This window comes from Chiloscyllium plagiosum, unplaced genomic scaffold, assembly GCF_037043375.1.
Source record: "Chiloscyllium plagiosum isolate Xiang-an unplaced genomic scaffold, Cpla_swu_hap1 HiC_scaffold_21, whole genome shotgun sequence".
NCBI lineage: Eukaryota > Metazoa > Chordata > Chondrichthyes > Orectolobiformes > Hemiscylliidae > Chiloscyllium > Chiloscyllium plagiosum.
This window is the reverse complement of record NW_028270159.1, coordinates 22092857-22115107: the sequence shown is the minus strand read 5'-3', so window position 1 is coordinate 22115107 and position 22251 is coordinate 22092857. Positions and strand designations below refer to the sequence as shown.

Genomic DNA, 22251 nt, shown 5'->3' with positions numbered 1-22251 from the left:
CAGTCGTGATGTGAAATTGCAAATTCAGCACGCCAGATTGTGTATTTTTTTTCTTCTTCTTTGGAAATAACAACAGTTTGGCAGAAAATGGTTGCAACCTGTCATTTGTTGGGTGGTGGAGTGTGCACGGTATAATCTCTCATTAATACCTGGACTCTTTGAGTAATTCTGAAACAATCTTCTTCCCTGGCCGTAACAATGTGACACTTCATCTATCTGGAAGAAAGACCTATATTTAAGAGCGTTACATCTTCTCTCCTGTCCAACTATTATCTTAAACGTTATAATAGGATAACAAACCCTTCCATTGTGAGAGAAATGTCAGTGTAGATAAATTGATTTGTTATAAAAAATTCATACATCTTCTGGTTTTGTTCCTCTCACGTTTTAATCTTTGTAGATATTAATCTTCGAAGACTGTACATGAGAAATTTTAAAATATTCACACGTTTAAGAAAGCCTTTGCATAAATTGAGTGCATGGAATTAATGTTTGAATGTAATAGTTGAATATTTTCCATTGAAGCCTGCCTGTGAAGAAATGCTCTCTTTAAAGGGAAGATTGGAAGATATGAAAAAGGAAGGTGTTATGAAAAGTGCAATTTATTTTAACTGTAGCCATTTTAAACAAAATAACTGCATTACTGCATTTGACCAACATCTCAGGGATGTGAATTTTTGTGAAAAAAAAATTGGGTGCTTTAGAAGAATTGGAATTGAATTGATTTTTCAGACACCGTCATTGTAAAACAGGTATTTTTGGAGTGGATACAAAAATCGATTTTTGGGAGATCGATCACTGTATCTGTATGGAAAGAATAAATGGCTAAATTATATGTTTTAATGACACAATTTGGTGTTTGTTTTAGTTCTAAGGAGGGAAAATATGGTGAAGGAAAGGATTTACAATTGGATGGTGGGGGCCAGGAATAGCAGGAAGTTTGGTGTTGGGGAATATCACAAAATAAAAGCTGAAAGCTCACAGGATTTTAAAAAAAACACACTTTTGTGTCTTTAAATGTTTTGTTTGTATTTCCTTATTGTATTTCTACTTGACAATACAGAATGAATAACGTTGAACAAAAAGGACACTTTTTAATCTTGTTTTCATCAGGATGACACAAAGAATGTCAAATTTCAAGGCACTATAATTTATGCTGTGTGATAGACAGGGTGGCTGATTACTGGCCAATCAAAATGCATTTGCCAACAATGAATCAGAATACCTATTCCTCAAACGTTTGCTTGAATTCGGTGAAAGGCAAGTTGGACTGGTCAAAATGGGAAATGTAACAGGGTCCCCCATGCTTTTAATTGTTTGAAAACATGCAATGCCTGGACATTGCTATTCTGTTTGCAGAGGTCAAGACTCTGCATATGAAAGCTTGTGGCTTCTTGCAAGGTGTGATTGAGCCACTTCGTGAGCCCAATTGATAATCATTCATTGGTAGATTGAACAGAACAGAATTAGCTTTATTGTCACGTACTCGAGTGAGTACGGTGAATGGTTTACAAGTTGCCACTTATGGTACTATCTTACCTACAAAGGTAGCCAGGTGCAGATTCTTAGGGAAAAAAAATAGAAAAATAAAGAGAGAATAAATTCAGAATAACAGTCCTTCCATGCAATAGTTATCCTCTAGTCCACGCTGGACCTGGACTCCAGACCACGCCAGGCTCCACCTCAAGGCTTGAGGATCATCTGAAAATTAAATCTCAAGGTCCGACATTAAAGACTGACAAGCCCGCAATACCCACATCTCACAAGTGAGTTTAAAATATTGATAGTTAATCTAATTCTTAATATGGAGGGTAATGGCTTGCTGGTGGTATTGTCTTGAACAAATGGAGCCAACTTTTCTTCTTTAAATTTCAATACAAATTTGGATGATAACTGTTCCAGGATGCATTCTCCCCGACAATGTCTCGACTAATCACAATCCACTTGCTGACCTTTTTTCTTAGGCAGTATAAATAGTTGTTCCCTTTGAAATGGTGATTTCTTGGAAATATTCTGATGAGTGACACAGGAAATGCTTTGACAGCATGTCTCTTCTTATCAGCAAAGTTAAATTTCTTCATCTGTAGCTGCTCATGAAGGCAAGATTTTCCTGCCAACCTTACAAGCTCTGAGCAATTTTGCCTGGAGGTAGAATTGTAAAGGGAAGTGTTCCACTTTGTTTTCCTGCCTTTTTAGGTGAGTTAACAGTGACTAGAAAATACCTTTTTATTGAATGACAATTTTAAGAAATAGACTTGGAGTAGGCCATTTGCTCTGATATTCAGTAAGGTCTGGCTGCTCTTCTCATTTCCTCCTTGGTTCCTGCATTATCTTTAGTATCGCAAAAATCTTTCATAAGATATAAGTGAAACAATCTGTCTTAAATATACACAATGAGAGAGCACCCAACTCTGGGGCTGAGAATTCCAAAGATTCACAATGCTTTCAGTGAATACATTTTTTTCATCTGTGTCGTCACCACCTTCTCAAGGACAGTAAGGGATACGTGATTAATATTTGCACCCATACTGAAAAGAATTTTTAAAACAGATCCAAAATAGCTGAATATTTATTCTGTGATTTGTGGACTCACCATCTAGAGCAAGCAGCTTCCCAGAATTAATCCTGTCAAATGTTTTTCAGAATTTTATATTCAATAAGAGTGTATGTGATAGGCATACTTGCACAACTCAAGTCTGACTAGCATGCGCTTGGGCAGGGTCAGATGTTTTGTGTGTGAGCTAAGAGTCTTGTGAAAATAAATTTGGGCAAAATTTCAAATTGAAATCTTAATTCCTACCTGATTCTGATTAACAAGTAGTATAAAAGGGAATGATGTTCAGAAAAGCATATGTTCAGTGGCCAATATTGTAACTCCGTCATGCCACACAATATTACCTATCTGAATGAACCATTGAAAATTGGCGATAACAAGTACTGCCAATTTCCTTACTAAATACATATTTTCTGTATTACAAGTGTTACGTGCATGCAAGTGCTATCCTTGTAGTAACAAAAGTGCACATCTCCTTTCGATTGTGTTTACTGTTCTAATCTGCCACAAATATTAAAAAAAAACATTAATGTAGGGGTCTGACACCATAACTAGTTATTAGGGCTAAGGATTTTTAATTTACTTTAAACAACAGTGACATTGCCAAACACTAGAAATCTTCTGGGAGGAAGTGAGGACTGCAGGTGCTGGAGATCAGAGTTGAGTGTGTGATGCTGGAAAAGCACAGCAGGTCAGGTAGCATCCGGGGAGCAGGAGAATCGACTGTTCAGGCTTAAGCCCTTCATCAGGAATCCGAAATCCTTTGGACCTAATTGTCTCTATCTTAGAGATGTAAAAGAAGTGGTCACAGAGAGAAGAATGCATTGCCTTTGAACGTCTGGAATTTTTTAATGGTGGAAATATCTTGCAGCACTGGAGGTAACAAGTGCAACATTGCTTCTTTTGAGAAAGGAAGGAGAAAAAAGGAAAACGGAACCGTAGGCAAAAATCTGAGCAAGGATCACTGGCCCTGAAGTGTTAACTTTGCCATCTCTGCAAAAATGCTGTCAGACCTGCTGAGTTTCTGCAGCAATTTCTGCTTTTTCTTTCCAAACCATAGGCCAGTTAGCCTGATGAGTAGTGGGGAATATTTGAGAGAGATGATGAGAAACTTAAAACCTAATATGATTAGGTAGAGTCCGATTGCTTTCTGACAGGGAAAGGGTGTTTACCAGACTTTTTTTGTGTGGGTGGAGTTAGTGAATAAGGAACCAGCAGATGTCATACATTTTAAGTTTTCACAGGGCATTCTAAAATATGCTGCACAAGATCTCAGAAGATGCATGGGATTGGGAGAATGTACTGTTTTTAAATTGAGGACAAGTTAATGATCAGAGGATGGGGATGAGGAATGAAAGGATCATTTCTCGGTTTGCAGGTTGCAGTTAGTGGGCTGCTGAAAGGAGAGGTGTGTGGAGCTTAGTTACTTATGATCTATATCAATGGCTAGCATTAGGGGATCACGTGTAATCATCCAAGATTGCTGATGAAACAAAACATGTTGGGAAAATAAGCTGTGAGGATAATGCAGAATGGCTGCAAAGGGATAGAGAGATGCTCAACGAGTAAACAGCTGCTAGCAGAGGGAGAGAATGATGTGGGAGAAATGTGAAATTATCCATTTTATTAGAATAGTTTTCAAAAAGGTGAGAGAGTAATTAATGTTGGTGTCCTGATGGATTTGAGCATGCAGAGCTCACCGCATGTTACCTCACAGGTACAGCAATAATTCAGAACGCAGTTGCTATGTTACTCTTTACTCAAGGGGGAGGGTGTATTAACAGTAAGGAAATCTTACTGCAGTTATATAGGATTTGGAGGGGGGGATTCCTAGCAGAAGTGCTTTGTACAGCTTCAGCCTGGCCTAAGATATACTTGAGGGATACCATGAAGATTCCTGGGAGTGAGAGATCTGTTATGAGAAGAGATTGAATAGAATGGCCCATTGGGATGATCTCATTGAAAGGTGTGTGATTCTCCAGAGGAACTAAAGTGTAGATGCTGGAAGGAGATTTCCTTTGGCTGCAGAGGCTGGAGCTAGGTGTATTCTCTAAGAACTGAGATGAAGAGAAATTTTTCAGTGTCGTGAATCTTTGAATCCACCTCCAAAGACTGTGCTCACTCAAGTCATATCTATCAAATTCAGCCTTGAATATTATTGTGCAGTTAAAAAAAATAAAATGGTTAGGGGGAAGACAAGAAAATAGAATAGATGTAGCTGCCACAATCTATTGAACAGCCGAACAAGCTCGAGAGGCCATTTGGTCTAGTCTGTTCCTGTTTCTTTTATTTTCTAACTTTAAAAATGTCTGCAGTGAATTGTCTGCTGTATTCGTATCATGCTTTTTTCACACCTGACATTAATACTTGGGGTTGAAATAGAAAATGAATAATTGACACAATACCCTCCAGTAGGAAGTACAACAAATATATTCAGGGAGTCTAATAATTTTGAATCAGATTATTTTTGGGAGAAGCAGGAATTACGTTTTGCCAGGTCATTTTTTCAAAATGATGCTACTTCAGGTTTCAAACATCTCTGAAAATTAAAATGGGGAAAATATATTTATTGGTTTTATTTTGGAATCTGGAATCTTCCGTCTGAATTCCTTAACTCCTTATCTCCTTAAGCTCTAATAGTATACAATGTAAAACCTACAGCTGTTTGCTTTGTACGTGTATTTCTTTCAAAAGCATGACAGCAGTTCTTTGGAGCTAAATTTATATTATAGTATATATCTCACATACTCTAGATGTTTATTTCAAATTAGTTATTCTGGTTTTGTAACCTGAGACTGGATTATTTCCCTTTTCATTTCTCCTTTTGATGAAGATATTGATTTTTTTTTTTGCTGGGGTACACATCCACATGCACCTGCCATCCGTCAATACTGCTCATCGGCATCAACTGAACATGCCAGCAAGTACATTGAACAGCAGTCAAGGCCGACTCACATGAATCAAGTAATTTGATATCCAGTAACCCATTCACTTCCAGTAGTTACCATTGCACAGAGTGTGGTAAACTTGAACATTTAAAAACTAAACTTTCACCATACAGTAATAAATTGGACTGAGAATGCACAAGTTGACTGCTGGCCTGGTTTGGCAGTTTGGGTCCAAAAATTGAGCAATGCTAAATGAAGTCTGCACTTAATTATTCTGAGGTGTAGACTTGTCTGGCAATGAAATAATTTCACTAGATTAGTACTTTTTTTTTTTTCTCCACTCCTTCAGTGCATTTTTATAAGGGTATGCTTTATTCATAGGATTCATAAAAGTATATTACAAAAGTTCAAGTTTGACATTACATGAAGTGACATTACAATGAATTAAATTGCTTTCGACACAGTATGTGGCACACTGACGTGCCTCACTACACTTAACAATTACAGGTTGTATTTACAATAAATCCAGTGGTGGATTAGAAGGTTCATTAGATGTTCGTCTGTGAGAAGAATTAATCCTATTAATAGCCTATTAAACCTTCATGTCATAGCTGTAGCATGCAAAAGGGTCTTTTAAAAAAATTACTATTCATCCTGTGGAATATGGACCATTTTTTTTATCTCAACCGAAAGGAAAATGTGTACTGCTTCTCACATTGACTGAGGGGTTGCATAAGGTCATTGTAATTGACATGTTGCTGACACAGAACTAGCTGCAGATTTGTATTTCAGTCATCGACCCTACCCTTGTTTTCCTGAGGCAACCTACTTGTAAAATTGTGGCTTCTTGAATTATTTATAAATTACAATTGTGGTGTAATAAATATGTCTGAATACTTATTTTTAATGAAGGACGAATGCCTACTCAGGAACTCGCGAAGAACTCTAGGGGGAATCGTGTGGATGCAAATGTAAAAGAAAAATTTTCTTAATTTTCGAAGACCAATAAATTCTTTGACCATAGTCATGCAAGCACTACTGCAATCTGAATGGATTATTCAAATACAATTGGCATGAATTGATGGGCAATTGTTTTATATACACCTACAAGTACTTATCCTCTCTGCTTCATTTCATGCAGAGTTATTGCCAGCTGTCCATTAGAGTATTTTTTTAAAATTACACTTTTCTGTACATGACATTAAATATAATTGCAAAAGCATAAATAGACTCACTTTATAACGTATAATTTTAAAGTAAAGAATCATGCCAGACCATAGCAGGATTTAGAGAAAAACAGCTTGCGCTGACAAATAGTTGGTAACGTTTACGATGCAAGGCAGTGTTTATCTCCAAAATCGAAAAGATGCACCCACCTTTCCCTGATCTACAATGACACAACATACAGGCCAGACTCATCAGTAACCACAGCATAATTGGACCATCTATATAGATGTGGCTGCAGGCTTGAGATCTGGGTACCTTGGAAAGAGTGGTTTGTCTGCTATCAGGTGGTCCCCTCAGTATGGAGCTTGTGTGAGGAGCTTGAGGAGAGTTACCATTTTCATATGGTGGAAGTATTCTTTGTAAATTTTCACAAGGAATGATTTGAATAAGAGCTATATTTGCCTATACAGTAAATGATGACATTTGGAGGTGGATTGAGTCTGAGTTGATAGATCAGCTCTTTGCTTCTCTGGACAGGCAGACACCACTCATACATGGCCAATCTGGCTTTAATGAAGGAACAATTGATATTGCTGCTTGCATTTGAGTAGGGCAGAAGATGATGTAGGATAATAACATCTTATGTTCACTTATTTGTTGACCACAGTTAAATGTATTCTGAGATGACTTGGCCAGTGTCCATATTCGTGATGATGCAATACCCACTTCTGTTTGAAGCCTGATGAGACTGCCTGCCTTGTCAAAGCACACTTGAAAGCTCATTAGGATTCAATGTGGTTTGGGTTACGAAAGCAATTCAGAAAAGGGTTGATGTATAGGAGTCTTCGGACTGACCGTGAGGCATTTGGCTGATTGATTTTTGGTGAGCGAGAGCACTCATCGACATGCGAGTGGCATCCTGCCTACGGATTATGTCAGTGTGAACTTCAATCAAACGTTTTTGGAAATCTAACTATCAAAGCCTGAATGAAAGAATCTAACATGGATTTGGAACTAAAAAAATTTAATTTCAAACCAAAACAAATGTATCGTAAGCTCCCTGATCAAACAGCATTTGCAGAGTGCAGTGCAAAATAAAATGTTAATTATGTTTTGTTTTAACAGGGCAATTTGGGACATATTTATTCAGTAGTAATGGGCAAGGCTGCAATTACCTCTAGTGCCTTCTCGATTACCTTGAGAAGATAGAGATGGTCTATCATCGAGAGCTTGAAGAATCATTTTGATGTGATAGCCTACAACCACATGAAGCTCTGACTGAGTAGAGGAGACAGGTCTTCTTTCCCCTGAGTACACTAATGATCTAGTAAGGTTATGATAACAGTGTTAACTCAGATGACCATTTTATTGACGATGAACAGATCACTTTATGTGGTAGAATTTGTTAATAGTGGGTACAGTTGAACCAAAATTGCAAAAGCAGCAATTTGTCATGTAATAAATGAAGGTAATTTCTTCCAGCTTAGTGGAAACAAAATATAGTTGGTTGAGTTTCATGCATACCTATTTTAAGAAGCATCTTATTCCAGAAAGGGTGTTTGAATGATGTTGAGAGAGAGTTAGTAGCCTGAGCCGAGATGTCGAAATGCACAGTCAAGACAAAGGAGAGTGGCATGCACAATTGTTTGCAATCAGGAAAGGATGGGCAGACTTTAAATATTTTGGAGGCTACTAACATGAAAAAAATACTAGTGAGGGCTTTAACCAAAAGGATGAGATTTTAAAATCCAGGAGGTTGGGAGCTCAGGGCTGTGGTCAGTGGGGGAAAGGACATTGGATGACTGGAGTTTGGTGTGATATAAAATTTCAAACTGAGCTTCAAGCTGTTGAGGATAGGAAGGTGGCTCCTCAATCATCCTTTAGCCAACAAAGAGACAAGAGAAGATTTGTTAACTCAGCATGAAACATGGATTGAATCACTGATCTTAAAGTCAATATGGTTAGATCCTGCATCAAACAATCCTACCTACTAAGCCTTAGATAGCTTTCTGAGCAATTATTTTCTTTCTGTACCCTATTATATGTCTGTGTCTTGAGATCTTAATACTTTGCTGGAGTACCGAATGTGATATTATTTAATTTTGAGTTATACTAGGCTGCATGTGAAACAAGTTGCAGGCAACATTTTGTTGCTGTTTCTTTTGAGGTCTTAATGCAGTCGCTAAAGGCAGTTTTTGTTTGCATGAAGTAAAAAGCAAAATATTAAATCAGCAATGATTGGAATTATTGCAGGATGATTTGCAAATTTAATCTTGAATTATTTTGTTTTCTGTTGTGCCAGAGTTCAAGAGGAATGGATAAAAATAGCACTGGGATAAATTTTAAGGATAGAATCCTTTTATTGAATCTTGCAGCTTTTACAGTCATGAATCTAGGGAAAGCAAAACACTGGATATTATTTGCTAAAATAAGTCTGGAGATTGGTTATTGATCATAAAATTAATTTACAGCATTTTATCATGTAGGATAATCCAATTCAACAACAGCTCCTATGTGGCCAGGAAATTTTCCTACATTCAACTTTGAGCATTGCCTAATGAGTGCTAGCAGTGAATTTCATTACATCCTGGGATCCTGTATGCCAGACTTCGAAACTCTGCTGCTGCCAGACATACTTGAAATAGGTTTCTGAAAGGTATGAACTTGAGATAGTATTGCATTTTTAAAAAAACACCAGTAAACATATTGTAAAGGCTACTTTTTCCATCACTCAATGGATGGAGAAGCTTGCAGATTTCGCAGTGGTCAGACACTTGTTATGTGATTGGGATGGGAGTTGCACACTGGGACCCTGCTGAGCACACTCCAAAGGAATTGTCTGGGAATTTTCCCATGGGGAATTCCTCTTTGCCTGGAACCTTCTGAAAGGACGGATTAAAATCAGAGGCTTTGGATGGTTCTAATGAAATTAAGAATAAAAATTCTGCAGGAAAAGCTACACTGTTAAATCTGCAACCTACCTCCTGAGTAACTAAGAAACTGACCCCATGCTGAGCTCATTCACACCCCTGATCTGGCCCCCTGACAGACACAACCTGACCCCCATTGGCTCCCAGCTCTGCCATTGTACCTGACCACCCATTCCCTCTGCCCATCAGACTGCACACAAGCCTCCTCCCTCCCCAAACCCAATACTTACTCTCCCCACACCCTCTTCTCCCACCCTCCGACCTGATTTCTCCAGAGCTCCTCAAACACTGAAACACTCAGCTGCCCCCTTTGTCACCTTGCACTATGGCACTCCTATCACCTCCCCAGCTCGTACCCTATCCCATCCAAGCTGGCATCCTACCCAATGGGTACTGGCCTGTCACCCTACTTACCTGGATCCCCTACCCCCTTGGCACCTGTCCCCTCTCCAGCTCTTTAACACTGGCCATTTACTTGCAGCAGGGGGTGGGGGTTTGACAGCAGCTGGCTGTGAGGATATTTACATTTCAGAATACTGCCTGTTGCGAGGTTTGAGGGGGCAAGGTTCTCCTTCCTCTGACAGCTCCATGCCCCAAAGAATTGTCAGATTGTCAGAACAGACTCCGCAGTCCTGAGGGAGCCTCCTGCTGCCTTTTTTTTTAGAAACAGAACCAGGCTCACCTGGAAATCCTAGTCCTGAAGAAGGGTTACATCTCGAAACGTTGACTTCTCCATCTCCTGATACTACCTGGCTTGCTATGTTCTCTCGGCCTCCTGCCTCTCTGCTTTGGATTCCAGCATCTGCAGATTTTTTTTTTGTCTCTCAACATGAAATCTGACCAATTTGTGTTTCTCAGACAGAAGAACAACACATCCCTTTTGAGCAACCTGCTGTCCGATCAGCAATGGAACATCCCTATCCCTGTTTAGCTCCTGGTGTCTGCACACATCTAGGTTACTATCTCAGTGATGTGGTGTAGCCTGGCAGTCTAAGTCACTGGAACAAGCTCTGTGCAAGCTTGAGGGGCTATTCCTCTCAATGTTAGCTGTAACTGAGGAGCATACGTACTGGAGTTCAAATTCCCCTCCAGGGTTTTGGGTATAACTGTGGTAGTATCCCTCCTACTCTAGAGGTGTGTCATAATATGTTCAAACAGGTTGTTTGAAATAACTACCACTTTAATGGTGTACAGTGTGTTCCTTCTGTACTGTTTTTGGCAGCAGGTTTGGCTGGAACAGTCTCTGACCTGGCAAACCTCTGAAGGCAAGACAATGGGGGTGGGTGGGTTTCAACTTGTTGAAAATAATATTCCTTTAAGAGTAGACTCCTTTTTGTTTCTGGCTACAACTTCAGCCTTAAAAAATTGACTTTTAAACAAGTATATAAAAGCCCTTCCTGAAGAAGGACTCATGCCCGAAACGTCGATTCTCCTGCTCCTTGGATGCTGCCTGACCTCCTGTGCTTTTCCAGCAACACACTCTCAGCTATAAAATATTACTCTTACTGCACTTTTGTGAACTACTGCCCAATTGTTAGTGTCAGTTGACCTTTAATAAACGAGTTCCCTTTTCAAATGGTGACATTTGATAGATCTTCAGATTGCTGAAATTGATTAGTTGATTGATTAATATGGCTTGTAGGCAATACTTCAACATGTAACCAGCAATCCTGGCTTTATATGATAAAGAGCCTTTTCTGATGTAAAATTGCTGTTTTAAAAACCTGTTGGTAAATATTGACATGTTTCAGTTGTTTGCCTGACTGACTTGAGAGCTGCCTGCATTGCAGCAGTGACAGAGTAGAAAATTGGCTGGAGAGCATTTGGGATGTCCTGAGATTATGAAAGACATTTATATAACTGCATAGATTAAAGGAACTGTGCCTGATTCTCCTCTGAGAAGAGAGTTAAAAGGATGTTTGGTAGCAGTGTTCAGAATCCTGAGGGGGTTTGTACAGCATAGATAGAAACTGTTCCAGTCTGTGCTAGGGCTGAGAATGCAACATCACCTGACTAAGTGACGAATGAAGCTATGGAAACTTGAGAGACTGTTTCAATCAAATGGTCAAGGTCTGCTTTGTGCTGCCTATGTATTGGAAGTGGATTCAATTGAGACATTCAAGTGGGTATTAGATTACTGTCTGTAGGGTTAGAATGTGTAGGGCCACAGGGAGAGGCAGGGGAGTACAACCAATTGTTCTGAAGGGGTGTTGTATAGGATGATGGTTCTGAAGAGTTAATGTTCATGGTACATTGGCTGATGTCACGTAGTTTCGTGGGAGAGTTCTTCTCCAGTTTTCCGAGAAACAGATTTATCTGGACCAGCTCCCTACAGTCTTGGTAATTGACCAAATGTAGTTGTATTTCTTGCTATCATGCAACAAACCTCTTATCTAAAAACAGTGCCTTGTCTGTATACTGTATACTCTACCCTGTATATCCCTTTCCCCTGATCACCAAATAGGCTAAAGACAACACGAGGATTGTTAGTAGCAAGCCACCTCAAAGGTTCCCTTCTCAGTGCCACTTAGTGGGACGGGTGGCAAATACCGCAAGGTATCAGGAGTGGCTATCTAGTAAAATATCGAGGGGCAGACATAGATTGAATGATCTCCTACTCTGTAACAACTGTGTGTCCGATGCAAAATCTACCCAGACTCTAGAGGGGTAAAAATTATCCTCTAGCTGAATGGAAATGTAGAATAAATTTCAGGACATCTCATGTGAGTCCAAACACAAGCCTGTCACTAATTTGTCTCTAAATGGTCATTTTATTAGATGTGTAAAGTGGGGGTTGGGGATTCTCATATAAACCTGGTTTTCAGATGCAGCTGAGGCTGCTTTTCTCCTTGTCTGTCTTAAACTGGGTCTAATCTGGGAGTGTTTGCTGCATGTTTAAAATGCTTGGTATAGCATTCCCTTGCTCAACATGAAACATCAAATTTCCGAAAAGGATTTTAAGAAGACCATAGATACCAAAGGTCAAAAATAGAATAATTATTAAAAAGGTATTTAGTAACTAATGAGATATTGTTATTTGTTTCCAATCAATGGGCAGGTGGGCAAAATGAATTTTGTTTCGAACTATTTTACCTAAACTGGTTAGGAAACTTGGTTCAACAAATACATGTTGTTTAACAGCAGACCCTGTTAATGGCATCATGCATTTTCTATGATGCAGTTCCTATTTAAATGTTTCACAAAGGCACAGCGATTACTAATGTTCAACTTTCCTTCAATATTAGTACTGTGGTAGTGCCCTGATGGGAAAACCACAATTTGCATTGAGATAGCTCCTTTTTTAAATGTTCCGAAACACTTCATAAGATTGCTGTCAACAAACTTCTGACACTGTCACATCAGGCAGTGATTAAAAAAACGTGGTGATGAGCTAAACTTTAAGGACTGCTTCTCTTGAAGGAAATGTAGAGGAGAGGATAAGAGAGGGAAATCCTGTACTGAGGGCGTGAGCAACTGGATGAGGGTGCATCTCCAATTCAGGATGTGCACAAGAGCAAATTTGGAGGAGTCTGTTTACACGGACATGCTCTCCAATTTTACACAGGCTGAATGGAAATGTGTACCCAATTGGGGATGCAAATATTTTCTAAAGAGTTGTGATAAATCAGTAAACCTTTCAGAGGTGCCCAAAGTATGGAGGTAGGCGTTTTTAAAAACAAAATGCTCAGGTATATAAACTCTTTTCACCCACAAACTTTAAAAGCTGACAAGTTAGGGTAATTCATTTGGATTGTGGTGAAAATTTGCATGAATTCTTTATGCAAAGGTATTTGACCCTGTTAATAAATAAATAAATAAAGAGCTAGATGATAAATTTTAATTCAATGTGTCATTGGCACCAGAGACAGAGAGACAATTCCCCAGGAAAGCGAGATGTTGTTTTATGGTTTGAACATTTGTGGTTCCAAGAACCAGAAGAAAATGCCATCCTCCTCTGTTAAATACACGCTTTTTTGACTTTTTTAAAAATAAACCTGTTCAGGCATGTTATGGTACATCTTGAGAGCTGGTGGAACATAAACCTAGACCTCCTGGTTCAGAGCCTGGGGCACTAAACCTTTACAACTCCTCCAGCTGCCATGATGGGATTTGAACCCATGTTCCCATAGTATTAGCCTGGGCTGTTGTCCCAGTCCATTGAAATTACGTCTACACCACTGTCTCTCCTCTGGGCGTATTAACTAAAGGAAACCACCTCATCCACATGATCTATCTTTATAAGTGTTCAAAGTTTGTGAGAAGATTTGTAGCTCCGGTGCTCGTTGTTGTGGTTCTGTTTGCCGAGCTGGGAATTTGTGTTGCAGACGTTTCGTCTAGGTGACATCCTCAATGCTTGGGAGCCTCCTGTGAAGTGCTTCTATAGGACAAGCCAAACAGAGAACAGCCAGGGAATTCCTAGAGGCATGGCACTCATCCACAGATTCAATCAATAAGCACTTCGACCTGGACCCAATATACTGCAACTGACAGCTGGAACTGACAACCGGAAGCGGCAGATTCAAACCACTACAAATGCCGGAGGAAAGATCACAAAAGCGCTTCACAGGAGGCTCCCAAGCACTGAGGATGTCACCTAGACAGGGGACGAAACGTCTGCAACACACATTCACAGCTCAGCGAACAGAACCACAACATCTATCTTTATAATTTTGTCTTTGTGGAGAACTTTGAGAGTTCTCACTAACCTGCCTTATTGAATGACACCAAACGTTTCCACAAAATAGTGAGTGAGTTGAATGCTTCCACAACACAAACTCTATATCACACTGGAGGACTGCTTGACTGGTCTGTACTGTGTGATGGAGTGATAGTTATTAGATTGCACAGGGATATCAGTTAGCCCATTGAAGGCCGTGCTGCATAGTTAGGAATGTGTGAAAGTCACTGGCAAGAAAAGACTCCCTATCACAATTCCTGGCTTATTGGAGCTGGAAGCAACTCCTTCCCACTTATAGAATACTGCATACAATTCTGGTCACCCTGCTATAGGAAAGATGTTGTGAAATTTGAAGTGGTTCAGAAAAGATTTACAGGAAGTTGTCAGGGTTGGAGGATTTGAGCTGTAGGAAAAGGCTGAATAGTCTCGAGTAGTTTTCCCTGGGGTGTTGGAGGCTGAGGGGTGACCTCATAGAGGTTTATAAAATCATGAGAGGCATGATTTTTTTTTCTAGGGTGGGGAAATCCAAAACTAGAAGGTATACGTTTAAGGTGAGAGGGGAAAGATTTAAAAGGGGCCTGAGGGGTAAGTTTTTCATACACAACAGGTGGCTTGTATGTGAAATAAACTGCCAGAGGAAGTGATAGATGCAGGTACAGTTACAACACTTGACAGGACCTGAGGGGCAACTTTTTCATGTGGGGGTTGATGCATGTATATGGGATGAGCTGCCAGAGGAGGTGGTGGAAGCTGGTACAATTACAATATTTCAATGGAATCTGGATGAGTATCTGCATAGGGAGGGTTTAGAGGGATATGGGCCAAATGGTGGCAAATGGGACTTGGTCAGGTTGGGATGTCTGGTCAGGGCAGAAGAGTTGGACCAAAGGGTCTGTTCCTGTGCTGTATGACCCCATGATTCTCTGAACAAACTCACCTTTCCTCCTCATGCTGCTATTCACAACCACGTAGCTCCTGGGAGGGGTGAAGAAACAATGTTGTAAGCCTCTTCTCTGACTTGGTTAGGCAACTGAAGATCACATGGGCCATTTATAACCCATAATCTAATCGTAATCACAGCCAGCATCTGGTTCCTGGAAAATCCCATTAACTTGCTTTGTCCCCATATCCTATTACATTCCTTTCTTGAATAATTACCCAATTCCATTTTAAATCAGGTTACATTCTTTGCCTCAATAGTCACTAGTGAAAAGGCATTCCATGCTCTAATCATCCTTTTGAGTTTACTAATACTGATTTCCAACTTCATACATTTAATGCAAATCTTGAGTACCCTTGTTTATTTCCCGAGTGCCCTAGTTATTTACTTTCTAAACAGCAGAAACAGTTGTCCATTGTTTATGCTTTCAAAATCTTTCATAATTTTGAAAACATCTCCACTGACCTCCTGCGTTTAGTCTTCTCTCTTCATAGAATGGAATCATAGAATCCCTACAGTGTGGAAACTGGCCATTTGGCCCAACAAGTCCACACCAAACCTCCAACAGCACCCAACCCAGACCAATCCCCTACCCTATCCCCGTAACCCTGCATGGCTAATGCACCTAACCTACACATCCCTGAACAATCTTCCATGGCCAATCCACTTAACCTGCACATCTTTGGACTGCGAGAAGAAACTGGAGCACCCAGCAGAAACCCACATAGACAGTCACCTGGTGTAAATGAAATTTTTTTTTTTTTGCATCTTTTGTGTTCTTGCCACCATAGTGCATTCTCACAGCACGGTGGGATGCACTAGAAAGGGTGCAGGGGAGATTTGCTGGGATTCTGCCTGGGCTGGAGAGTCTGAGGAGAGATTAAATAGGCTGGGACTGTTTCTCCTGGAGCAGTGAAAGTTGAGAGGGGTCCTGTCAGAGGTGTATAAGTTTATAAGGAGCACCGAGAGTAGACCCATAAGAGTTTTCCATTAATAGAGCAGTCAAATACAGAGATGCATAGGTTTAAGATGAAAGGTAAAAGGATGAGTGGAGAGTTGAGAAATGTGGTGGGAGTCTGGAACGTGTTGCCTCCAGTGTGGTTGAGTCAGAAACTTTCGTAACAGGCAGTGTTTAGATACTGCATTGCAATAGCCTCCAGGTCCATAGGCTGTGAGCTAGACAGTGGAATGAGTGGAATGGTCACACTGGGATGGAAGGCCCCCTTCCATGTCATAAATGAGACCACATGACTAACGTGTTACTAAGGTGACGCAAGCTATTTTTAGATAAAGCTTACAATGTATACCTGATACAATCCATAATCTATACTTGGCTCCTTTTGACAACACGATTGGTGAACTCCTAACAAACAAATTGCTTCACACAATTTATAACTCCATCTTTGGCCACCGTTATAAAGTATGTGCTGAGTGTGGCTAAAAATGGTTGGATATTTTTTTAAAATAAAATTTCCAAGTTCAGAATGTTTTAATGATCTGACAACAATAGAAATAGTTCAAAAATTGCACAGGATTGAAGGTGGATTGATTAAGTATTTTAAGCATTTGGAGATGGTAGTAAACTCTTCCCATCAAGTCTTAAAATGTTTTAAGTCTCTCAAGGTTGTCAGATTTAATGTGAAGATTCTGTCTGTCGAGCAATTGGTTTTGAGTGATCATAACTAATAATGGAAATCAATTGTAGGACAGAACCATAACAAGAAATTGCTGGGAAAACTCAGGGCTGTGGAGAGAAAACAGAAAACGTTTTGGGTCCAGTAACCCTCCTTTAGACAGAGTGCTATTGAATAATCTAATACGTAAAACAATTTTTAAATGAAGGAAGAGGGAGTCATTAATGACCGTGCATATCATTCTTCTGCACAACTAACATAAACAAGAGGGTTAATGACTGAATCTATTTGGTTAGAATTAAGGAACAGAAAATGAGCTGGTTGTTTACTACAGACCCCTAAATAGCTACAAAAAGATAGTGGAACAAATCTGTGTGAAATCTTGAGAGAAATATAAAAATAACAATGGTGGTGATATTGGCTGGGGGAGGGACAAGTAAAGGACCAGGAGGGTGGAATATTCCTCGATTGTTTGCAGGAACCTTCTCAATTAGTAACAGAAATAGGAAGTGCTGGAGGAACTCAGCAGGTCTAGCAGCATCTGCAGAGAGAAGAGTTCACGTTTAGAGTCTAGTGACCTTTCTCCAGAATGTTCTGACAAAATGTCACTGGACTTGAAGTGATAATGCTGTTACTCTTCCCCACAGATGCTGCCAGACCTGCAGAGTTTCTCCAGCATTTTCTGTTTTTGTTTCAGATTACCAACACTTGCAAGTCTTTTTTTTTGTTATTTTGGTTTTCTCGATCAACATTATTTATAGTCCAGCAAAGAAGGAAACGATATTCTGTCTTGATCTGGGACAAGTGGAATTTTGTGGAAGAGCATCTGGCTAACAGTGATCACAATACAATTTGTGGCCCTTTTGTAACCATTATAAAATGGAAGCGAGTTAATTTCAAGGATTTGAGGAAGAATTGAACACGGATGAAGTGGAAACAAAAGTGACCAGGAATGAGCAACGGCATGTCTTCCTGTACGGAGATAATTCCGATACAAACCAAGCATTTCCTTTTTAAGGAGGGAAGTGGGACACCAAAGCTGTAGCTCTCTCTGGATGATGCAAATATATTGAAACAAAACAGAAGATTTGTAAAGAAAGTCCAATACAGAACATAGTAGGAAACCAGAGAAAATACACAGAATACACAAAATACAAAGAGAATAGAAAACCTAAAAAAAAAATCCTTTTAACTTGTAGGTACGTTGATAAAGGAATGATTGATTCAATTAGAGACTAATAAACATTTTGGTGGAAGCACAGGGAGCTTGAGGTGGACAAAGGGGGTGCATAAAATGCAGTGTATTGGGTTTTCAAGGAAATGTTTGAATAAATGCCACATAAAAGGTAAGTGTGCAAAATAATACCTCACACTGCAAATACTTCCACCTGGACCTTTGTACTGATATGCTCATCTTCCCTTTCGTTGAGGCTGGGAAAGATTTGTAGAGACTTCTCATCCAGTGAGTTGTTTAATTGTACACAGCCATTCACAACTGGATATGACCAGACTGCAGAATGTAGATTTGACCTGTTGCTTGTGGGATTACTGATTTCCAACTATCCATATTGCTTCTGCTGGTTAGCATGCATATTGTCCTATGTTATAGCTACACTGGCTTGACACCTCATTGTCAGGTATGCCTGCTGCTACTCCTGATATGCCCTCTTGCATTTTTCATTGAACTAGGGTTGATCCCTTGGCTTGGCAATGCTGGGAGACATGCCAATTGCAGATTGGATTTGAATTAAGTTCTGCTGCTGATGGCCCACTGTGCCTCATGGATGACCAATTTTGAGTTGCTAGCTCTGTTTTGAAATCCTATTCCATGCAGCACTGTGTGGTAATGCTACTTGAGTCACTACTAGGACCTCAACTATTTACCACATGATCTCTATTAATGACTTGATTGAAAGAACTGACTACATTGTAACTGGCTTTTTTTTTGTAGATATAAAGACAAGAGGGTAAGCAATTAGTGAGGAGAATACAAAGAATCTGCAAAGGGATAGAGATACAGGTAGTTTTCCTATAATGCTGTAACTGTGTTCCAGCGCAACCTTGCTTAATAGAAATAATGGGGCCTAAGGGAAAAGTGGGGTTGGGGCAGACTAGCAAAAAAATCACTCAATCGCTCAAACAATTACCCAAAAGTCTAGCACAAACTACAGCACAGCCTGAATGAAAGTCGAAATCATATTTATTAATGAAACAAAAGTAAATTTAAATAAGGAAGCTCTATACAGTACCTCTGTCCGAAAGCTGCTCTGTCAGCAGCTGATATCACACGTGCACAGTTTGCCAATGAACACCTTCACATATGCAAAACAGCGTGGCGATATCAGTGCTTGTACAGAACAAAGTGATCCCGCTGGAATCACGCTATTATGAATGGAGGGGAGCGTTCTCCAAAATACCATTCCCTAATTCTTCAGCGACATTGTAGTCAAATTGTGCTGCTGAAATACACATCATCCCAGAACTACTGGTAGGTTAAGTGAGTGGGTAAAAGCTTGGGTAGATGGCGCATAATGTGGGAAAATGTGAAGTTAGCCACTTTGTAGGAGGAACAGAAAAGTAGCATGATATTTAAATGGGGAAAGCCTACTGCACCACAGAGGGAGCTGAGTGTTCTTGTATGGTAAGTTTTTGTGATTATGCGTAAGAGGTATTTATGAAGACCAATGGAATGTTGCCTTTATTGCAAGGAGGATGGGGTATTTAAGGAACGACATCTTGCTCCAACTGTACAGATCATTGGTGAGAGTACACCTGGTGAACAGTTTTGGTTTTCATGCTTAAAGAGGACTACTTTGCAATGGAAGGAGGTTCACGGGATTGATCAATTGGATGTCTAACTAGGAAAGGTTTAGAAGAGTGACATGACCTTATTAAAGCATGAATCCTGAGGGAACCTGACAGCGTTTCTGCTGAGCGGATGTTTTATCCTGTGGTGGGGCAGGGGGTCAAAACTAAGAGTCAGTTTAAAAATAATGGGTCTCCTGTTTAAGACTGGAATAGGGCAGGAGGGGAAAATTTTCTTTGGTGATAGGCTTTGGAATTCTGTTCCATCAAAGGCAATGGAATGGATCGTGGTTATGGAATATATTCAAGGCTGAGTTAGATATATATATTTAATCATTTTTGATTAAGGTTTGTGAAGCGCTGGCAGGAAAGTGGAGTTTAAGGCCACAATCAAATCAGCCATGACTTTTTGGATGGCAGGGCAGATTTAAAGGGCTGAGTCATCTAATCCTGCTGTTCTTATGTTCTTTTCACAGACTGTTCGGGTCTAATGGTATGTTATATTGTATGGCTACAATAGTACTGATGTGTGCAATATGTTTACTTGGCACCGATGATGAATTTACTGTGATAATGCAGTCAGAATCTGACATTGGCCCAACTCCACCAACCCTGTTACCTGTTCAGGACAGACTTGCTGTTGCCATTTTGGCTTCTCCGTGACCCAGTCCCAAATCCAAGGGCTGGAATCTATTAAATATTTATGTTACCTTTAATCAAGCCAAAGAGCTAAGATTTTTAAAAATTCTACCAGGAACAATGGTCCACAAATAAGAAGGAATTGATCTCATTTCTTCCTTTCCATCTTCGGGTGGCCTTAAAGCTGTCTCTCATGGACAGGTAGGAGGCTGGAAGAACACAGCAAGCCAGGCAGCATCAGGAGGTGGAGATCTCGATGTTTCGGATGTAACCCTTCTTCAGGCCAGCTCTGAAGAAGAAGGGTTACACCTGAAACATCGACTTCTCCACCTCCTGATGCTGACTGGCTTGCATCGGTGCCAAGTAAACATAGGTGTTCTCCCGGCCTCCTACCTATCTACTTCTGGATTCCAGCATCTGCAGTTTATTGTGGGCGGCACGGTGGCACAGTGGTTAGCACTGCTGCCTCACCACGCCAGAGACCCGGGTTCAATTCCCGCCTCAGGCGACTGACTGTGTGGAATTTGCACGTTCTCCCCGTGTCTGCGTGGGTTCGCTCCGGTTTCCTCCCACAGTCCAAAGATGTGCAGGTTAGGTGAATTGGCTGAGCTAAATTGCCCGCAGTGTTAGGTGTAGGGGAATGGGTCTGGGTGGTTTGCGCTTTGGCGGGTCGGTGTGGACTTGTTGGGCTGAAGGGCCTGTTTCCACACTGTAAGTAATCTAATCTAATCTAAACTCTTTTTTTTGTCATTTAAAGTTGATGTAAGAAGTACATGGAGGCACAGGATAAAAGGCCTGGGGGTAGTGTTGAAGCTAAGTATCTGACTCTCAGCAAAATTGTAGCATGTGAATACATTCTGAGAAATTTCAGTAGGAGACAATTTGCTTTGTCATGTCTGAACCGGTGCTAGCCGCACATCTGAGCTGTCAAATGTGCTTCTGTGCTTTGTTCCCCGATTACTGAAAGAGTCCCTCCTTCCAGGTTTTATCTAATTTCCTCTTGTTTTGTTACCAAGGAAACAATCCTTCAATGTTCCAAGAAAGTGCAGAGAAGAATGAACTTTGGCAGGAAGATGAGCGGTTTCTACTCCTCTTGTGGCTGAATGTTTCTGATTCATTGGCAGTTAAATTACAGTTTAGAGAAACAGCATGCAAATAGAATTTGCATATTCACAAAAATAGATGAATGTTGACATCAGTGGCTAGCATTGCTTGTAAGCATCTATTCAGAGAGATTTGATTATTCTAATTCCCTTGTGCACTGTCAAAGTACAACTATTTAAATGCTGAATGTTACTCCCTGAGGGAAGAAATGAAAATATTTCTGCAATACAGGTTACAACACAATAATGAGTCTCACAGCTTCTTCAAAGCTTTGTATAAACACAGTCCCTTTGTACTTTCCATTAGAACCCATTCTTGTCAATTTCCCTTCAGCTCTATTTAAGTAATTAATGTCTGGAGAATGGCAGATTTTATTAGTGAAATGTATGTAAAAATCATTTTAAAAATGTATTTGTCCTCAAATAATGTGGAGGGAGGTGTTGAATGTGAGTAGAGAATAAAGAGCAGGGCTATACATTGGTCTGCATCTCAATCTCCGGGGGATATAGCTCTCGCTGTTCCTCATTAAGCATCCTCGATGTAATGTACCTCAACAGCCCATGGCCTATTTTCCTCAAAACATTGATCCATGTTGCAAAGCTGCTAGTCAGCAATTTCACAGCTCAGTCGCTGAAACTTGATGGAAGACTTCCAATTTTATTTAGCGTGTCTGCGCGTGACTTTTGGCTGCTTTTATGATTTAGCTTGACAAGTGACGCAGGAAGCTTGAAGGTGGGGGCGCAGACAAGGTTGTGACAATCTAGATCAACTTGACTGATCCAGACTGCTGCTGCCCTATTGTGGCCTGAGAGTAGTGAGGTTGATGTCTTTTACCTTCCATTGTGTTGTGTGACCCTAGCTCTGTGATGTATTGACAGAATACAAACAACACTCAAAACTGGGCACATAAGC

At 40.2% G+C, this 22251-nt stretch overlaps 1 protein-coding gene across 6 annotated transcripts in view; it reads left to right on the top strand.

The window, feature by feature from the left end:
* ralgps1 (Ral GEF with PH domain and SH3 binding motif 1) overlaps positions 1–22251 on the top strand; it is a 762687-nt gene that overhangs the window by 1240 nt on the left and 739196 nt on the right. Inside the window, exon 1 of one of the 6 annotated variants that reach the window (XM_087998398.1) lies at positions 9247–9265. The exons of the other annotated variants lie outside the window; for them this stretch is intronic. The gene's annotated coding sequence lies outside the window, so the exon portion shown is untranslated. Of the gene's footprint in view, positions 1–9246; positions 9266–22251 lie in introns of those variants that run through there. 6 annotated transcript variants of the gene reach the window in all.